This window comes from Symphodus melops (assembly GCF_947650265.1).
Source record: "Symphodus melops genome assembly, chromosome: 2".
In the NCBI taxonomy this organism is placed as follows: Eukaryota; Metazoa; Chordata; class Actinopteri; order Labriformes; family Labridae; genus Symphodus; species Symphodus melops.
The window spans coordinates 20012793-20020481 of record NC_136692.1 but is presented as its reverse complement, the minus strand read 5'-3'; positions in this window follow the sequence as shown (position 1 = coordinate 20020481).

Here is a 7689-nt window from a genome sequence, read left to right as displayed (position 1 = left end):
TTCCTCTCGTCTCCCGTTCCATGTTTTCCCTACAACCTCTTCCCCCCCCCCCCACCCCCCCCCCCACAGGTCTCCCTCTTTCCTCCTTACTTTCCTATGAACCCTTTTCCCTTTTGTTGCTCTTTTTCTCCTCTTTGCTCTCTATTTCTCTCCCCTCACTTTCCTCCTGCCTTCCTCTCGTCTTTCTCTTCTGTTTCTCTGGCACGATAGAGAGACAAAGAGATCTTTTGAATGCCTTCGCGTGTAGGAGGTGGACCTCAAGGGAGGGGATCGTGTGGATGTTTGCCCTGTGGTGTGTGTGTGTGTGCTTGACTCTGTTTATGTGCACATATTAGAGCCGTTTAGCCCAAAGCTTTCGTTATAAGAGAAGCCAATGCAATATGATACAAACACACACACACACATACACACCTTCTTCACACCAGACAGCGAGCCGTGTCACGCTTTCCACCCTGTCTGTCAGTCACTCAGGCAGCACTCTTAATTGGCTTATAAAACCCTTGTTACCATAGAGAGACCCTGTGCCCCTCCCCCCCTCCTGTCTGCTAGTTTGTTACCCTTCAAAATAGGCCGTCAAGCACGGGGCGGGTTAATATCACGGTTTGTTCGTGTGTGTGTGTGTGTGTGTGTGGGGGGGGGGGTTAAGGGGTGGCTGCAGAATCGGGTCTCCCTCAGGGGCACTTGCAGGGATGCACCCCTCTTCTTTGTCTGGGGAACTGTAAAGCTGTGTGTTTGTGTGTGTGTGTGTTTTCTGTGTTTCATTGACATGGTTAAGCCCATGGGTTTGATCTGTGTTTGAATGCTAAAGCTTGTATGTGAGTTTCTTTACAGATGTGTGCACACAGCTTATTCTCAAATACACCTGTATAAGACTGGTGGCTTTGAGCTGATTCCAAGGTCAAAGACCTTTGTGTCTTCACTTGAGCCCTGCAGCTGACTCATTATTAGAGAGATAGACACATATCCAAATAGCGATATTTTTAAAGCACCTCCTTTCATGTTCGCGTATCCTTCCACAACGTATCTCTGTCCAGCCTGGAAAGACGGATCTAATGTGCCGGACCCAGGTAAACACCGAAACAGGAAGCGGTTCTCCTCCTAAAAGCAATGCACCGTGCATGTCGGAAGTATGGCCATTATCAACAATCCTAGCCAAGGAACAAGTTGTTTGTCTAATTGTGTCTCTATACCTGCACAGGATTTCTGAAAACTTCCTGCAGTTATCGGGATGTGCTGCCTCTCGTCGGGTGGGGGGTCGGGTCTCTTTAAAGACAAAGTATTGGCCTTCCTTGAAGAAAAATAAAGAGAGGGGAACAATAGCTGAACTTAACAACTTTGCAAATATTATTTTCATCTGAGTAAGTGAGAAACGCTTCCTTCTGCACTTCCTGTGAGACTGAACAAAAACGATACATTTGGGGACGACAATGACAAAACACTATCCTAAATAATGCCAAAACACTTTGAATTATTATTCTGTGTTTCTCAACATTAACATCCATTCTCCGGTCCGTTGATAATATGAAGTTATCAGTGAGTGCAGTCACAGTGTGAATGAGGAACATGTGACAGAAGGTTAAAAAGTGTAACTAAAGAGGACATCTTTACTCAGTGACCTCAGTATCAGAGCAGCAGTTATTGATGTGAATCGACATGAACGTGACGATACGTTACATGCGTTAGGAATCAATTCATTCTTCTCCCCGTTAAATGCTTTGTAGTAAAAACTGTGTCTACAATCCAGGATTTCCTTTTTTCTTTGTCTCCGTCTCTCTCTCTGTCTTTCGTGTAACCGTCCAATGCCTCCTTAAAGCACACGCTGTTTGAAACAAGGAAGTGGTTTGCCATCTTCTCATTGGCTGCTTGAGGAAGTTGTGGGCGGGCTCAAGTGATTGCGTCTGAGCAAGGGATAAAAGCTGCGGAGGCTTCTGAGTCGAGTAAGATTCCAGATGATCTCCCAAGGCAGACACACACACACACACACACACACACACACACACACACACACACACACACACACACACGCACACAGCAACAAAACAGTGTGACAGTTCACAGGGATGAGTGAGCGGTGTCTGTGTGGGTGTAGAGGAGGAGAGACAGATTAGTTAAATGTAGGATAAAAACTGAGGGAGGGGCATGGATTGCGTGAGGTAGGTCGGCGATATCAGGGGAGAAAGGCGTCGAGGTTAAAAAAGATAAGAGACGAGGGAAAGAAAGACAGCGCTGCTGAGATGGGAAATTGAAGTGAAAAGGTTGAGAAGGAGGACGTGTGGTGTTGGAGGAGAACAGAAAAAAAAAAGAGAGAAAGAGTGACGTGTATGTCGCAGCCGGGAATGAACGAGAGGGACGGTGAAAAGTGAAGTGAGGAAGGGAGTAGAGGAGGAGTGGAAAGGTACATGTGACAGGGAGAGAGGATAGAAACAGAGGGAGGAGGAGGAGGGGAAGAAGAGCGGCGTATGTCAGAGAGAGAGAACAATAAGAGGCGTTCATGACACGTCTCCAGGGGTATCGACGCGGCGTGTTCCTCCTAATAGAAGCTAAAATAATTAATAACTTCCTGAATTGCTTTCTTTCCCTGCCTTTATTTCTCCAGTGCACACAGACCCATTCTTCCTCTTGACATACACGGACTCATCCAGACACTGTGTACACACACACACACACACGTGTACACACACGCACGTGTACATACATACACACATGTTGTGTGATCATAAACCTAAATTCACAAAACTTCAACAAAACCCGTGTGATTATGCACTAGTAACAAGCCCCCTTTCGATGAAAAACACACATGCACACACACACACACACACACACACACACACACACACACACACACACACACGCACATACAGTACACACACTCACACACAGTAGTGACATAGAGAGATGGATGCAGAGAGGGAGAGGCCCATTCTAATGTTCACTCACATGAATAAGTGATGTTGTTAAGAAGAGACAGTCTGGGTGGGAGGACGGTTGGGCAGCGGGGGTGTGTGGGGGTCCATGTAGTATGTGCTTGCAACTCACACACACACTTAGAAACACACACACATACACACACGCTTTTGTTTTGCATGAGCGGTTCTTCAGGACCCCAGAACCAGCATTCTGGAACAAAGCCTACCGCTGGTGTTCCTTGGTGTTGGTGGGGACTGTGCGTGTGTGTCCGCAGCAGTGTGTGTGTGTGTGTGTGTGTGTGTGTGTGTGTGTGTGTGTGTGTGTGTGTGTGTGTGTGTGTGTGTGTGTGTGTGTGTGTGTGCGCGCGCATGTGTATTCATTTAGTTTCCTTGCATGTGTGTGACATGCGGATGTTTATGGCCTGGGGGCACAAGGGGAGAGAGAGCGAGTAGGAGGAGAAAAAGGCAGAAGTACAGACAGGGAGGGAGGGGAGGACCAGTGAGGAGAACAGGGTGGAAAGAGAGAGAGAGAGAGAGAGAGAGAGCGAACGAACGAACGAACGAACGAACGAACGAACGAGAGAGGAGTGTGTGTAGTCATTGAGATGTTGAAAGCGAGCCGCAGGCAGCCTGTGAGCTCTCTCTCTCTCTCTCTTTACCCCTCCCACCCCCCCTCTTTCTCTCCCTTGCTCCTCTTTGTGAGCCTGGAGAGCAGATAAAAGCTGTCCTAGACTTGAGGACAATAACGGCCATCACAGCGTTGCTGCAGTCAGCGTCTCCTACCTGCCTCCTCTTGTCTTTGTATCATGACAGAGTGTCTCCAGCCGTAGCTTTATGTTAGCAGCCTGTGACGGCCTGTATAGGTGCTCGAGTGGGTTTATCTGAACTTAATCTTGTGTCACACAGAACCCTTCCTCTCCTTTCTATCCGTCTGTAACCTCTCCTCACACACAGTGCAGCTGCAACACCACAGGGTTCCGTCTCCGGTTCAGGAAAACACGTTTGTTTTCAATATTTTTTTTCCAAACGTATTGTAGACCCTCTAAATGAAAAGTAATCCTGTAAGGAGGGCTGTTTGCTCGTTCGGCTTTGGACAAATGAGGGTTCCTCTCTGCACCACGGGGGGCACCACAGTTGGAAAACAGCAGCAAGCTGGAAAAATAAGGACACCACAGAAGAAGAGCGCTGTGGATTCGAAACAGTGCCTGACCATCTCGCATGTAACGCGAGAATGTCTTTGGTTTTTAAAGGGGAATAATAATGTGAACTTGTACATGTTAAATGTTTTTACACTTTTTTTTTTTTTTTTTTTTTCATCAGTATTTAGAATTACTGGGTGTTTTTTATTTTTTTTGGGGGGGGGTTCTGTGTGTGAGTCTAAAGGGCTGGCATGGCTTATAAAAGACACAGTTTGGATCATTTTGTCATTTTGAGATCAAAACACAACATTGATATTTTGAACCTATGCCTGCTTTGGTTTCTTAGTGCGTCTTTACACGACTTGCTGCATCTGTATATGGACGGAGCAGTGTCAAATCTTCTGTTTACTGTGCACAAAGTGGCCACATCTGGAAACGACACAAAAGTCTGCTGTGTGATGGGAGGCACTTCCAACAGAAAAAAAGTAAAGAAACCAATTATCAATTTATCCACACCATCGATGCCGTCAAAGAATTCATTTGGCTTTTCTTGCGTTGGTCTTTGCACGTTAACGCTTCAAAATGTAAGGACATTGAGCATTCTGTCAAACAGTTCAATCAGGACACTGAAGCGGACAGGAAATTAGGGCTGTGCAACGTGATTTTATTGACATCGGGGTTGCATACACACTCCCAGTGCCTCGACGTCATCTTTTCTTAATGTTTTGATGGAGAGCCCCCTAGCAGCGGATTTTACATACGTATTGTACGTTTAAGTCTGAGACGCACACATTAATCACAGCACACAGCAGCTTTATCAGAGAATATTGCAAAATGTGCTTTGTTGAGCTCCCTCCAAACAATTAGAAATTCGCTAACACACTAAAACAAATGTAAGAAAAGCTATTAGCACAACGAACACTGGGGTGTTAGGAAAGCCTCTCACTTGTCGTGGCAATTAGCACAGAGTAGTGTCTTTACTGAGCTCCTCAGCGCTGTGAATTTGTCTACATTAATAAATGAATGTGCAGCCCTGTTAAACAGCCGTTCTCTCTACCTTCTCTGCATTTGTAAATACTTCTGCACACGAGTATGCTTCAAAACAACAGTGATTATTTCAAGTGTTCACAGTATGTAGCTCAATTTGGGCTAACAGTGTGTGTTGTTTATGCATGTGATATGCGATGAATGGATTATGATTGGTCCTCCCAACCTGAGAGCATTAAAGCCTTTAAGTTACATTTAGTGTGTGTGTGTGTGTGTGTGTGTGTGTGTGTGTGTGTGTGTGTGTGTGTGTGTGTGTGTGTGTGTGTGTGTGTGTGTGTGTGTGTGTGTGTGTGTGTGTGTGTGTGTGTGTGTGTGTGTGTGTGTGTGTGTGTGTGTGTGTGTGTGTGTGTGTGTGTGTGTGTGTGTGTGTGTGTGTGTGTGTGTGTGTCATAGCAGCATTAGCAGATGTGTTTGGCTGGAAGTCATTTATATGATAATGATGTCATTTACCTCTGAAATGCATCTTCCTCAACTCTGCCAAAAAGAGCTTATACATCCTGGCATAGCGTTGTGTCTGGATTTATGTGTCTGTATGTCTCTGGGTGTGTGTGTGTATCTAAATCTAGATTTACCTTTAGAATCACGATGTGGTTGCAACAGCTGAATCCCGTAACAAATCTGGATGAAATAAATAAATATGTTTCATCATCACACATCGACATGGACATAAACGTGTTGGATGTAGTGAAGTATGTGTACCTGTTGTCTGTGCTTTTTGATGTGTGTGTGTGTGTGTGTGTGTGTGTGTGTGTGTGTGTGTGTCGGTGTTACCTTGTGTTCATCATCTTGTTAAAATATCCGTGATTTTAGGGAATGCTTCATTTGTTTCGCCAGCACACAGCCTAGGTGTCCTATTGCGCACACACACACACACACACGCACACACACACACACACACACACACACACACAGGTCATATATGACTGCTTCATTGACGGAGAAAGGAAAGCTCTACCAGAGAAGATGCAACACCTCGACTGTCCTGCAGGTGTTAAATAAACCGCTGAGCTCGTGGTCAGGATGACGTCAGTGTTCTCTGATATGTGTTGTTGTTTTGTTTACACAAACAAAGACACACACACACACTTACCTGCAGCGGCCCCGGGGGGAAATGACGAGAACGTGTGTGTGTGAGCTATGAACTTTTTTTTTTTTAACCACAGACAGACAACAGGAAAACGATTCTCCCTTTAAATTCAACCCGACGATCCCCAGAGCCTCCCTCAGCCTCATTAGAGCACCAGCAAGCCTGCGTCCACTCGTACGTGTGTTTTCAGTCTGCCAGCCGCTCGCTGGCATCCAAAAGCCCAGAATAACCACACAAAGCTCGTCGCTTTGGCGATAACTATCATTAACACGCTGATTACAGGTCTGAGCGTCTTAAAATAACACATACACACTGGGGCAGTGGATCAATACAGGCATGCTGGGTAATGATGGGTCTGCCCACTCTTCACAGATGAGAGGGATGGTGCAGGACTGGATGGATGGAGGGAGTGATAGAAATGTAGAGGAGGAAATGAATACCAAGAAGAAGTGGGGTACAGAGGTCAAGAGAGGCTGTTGGTTTTTAAAATGTACAGCTGATACGGAGAAAACAAGATTAACCGCTCGCAGAAACACAGTAAACAAACACACACAGAGAGAGAAAGCAGAACATGTCCGTGTTTCATTCAATGAAGATCACTGTGCATTGAGATAGGGAACGACAGTCAGCCCACAGCTCAACATGTTCCTTGTTTTTGGTTTCAACTCGTGGCCTGAGACTTTGAGTTGTAGTTGGAATGAACAGGAACAGCATGAGTTAAGAAAAAAAAAACATTTCAAAACTAAAATATTTTATTTGACTTCTTTTTTTGAACAATTCCTGGTGTTTTGTGTAATCTTAGTGACTAGAAGGCGGACTTTGACACAGAAACGGTCCAAAAAGCTTTGTACATGGTGACTTGGTGACACTCTCACCCCGCCTGCATCATGCACACATCAGCTGGTGGCTGCCTGACAGCCTGCTAACATTACAGCTCGCCAGCTCTGTTAAGCAAACTACGTAAGTGTCTCCATTTGAGTCGGCGACACGTGGGACATGATGTTTACAGACAGTCACTTGGTCCTTTACTCTTTTCTCTTCCTCCTCATTAAAGTCAATGCTGAAAACCCAACGTACCCACGCGACGGCCGTGCTTCCTCACACTGCAGCCTCTCATCACCGCTCATCTTGTGTGCAGTGTTGTCAGCTTCCTTAACTTTAGAGAATGCGTATTGGATATTAATTTGGAGGCGGGGCTTCCTTATCGCAGCCCATGAACTCACAGGTACGCTCAATCAGAGGGAAGCACTTTGCATGGAAGCTCATACGTAAAATGGTGGAACCGCTATTTACAAGCGTGTGTGATGTACCAAACAGTTTAGCACTATTGAGACATCAAAGAGATGAATGAATGAGGAAGAATGTGAGGATAATAGATAGAGAGGTGTATTGCAGAGGTCTTGATATTATTACTCGAGTATGCAGCTCCTCTTGTGACTCCTCCTGAGGAAAGGATATGCACTCATGGCATGGACACACAGATCAATTCTTCACTCTAATAGTCTACAAA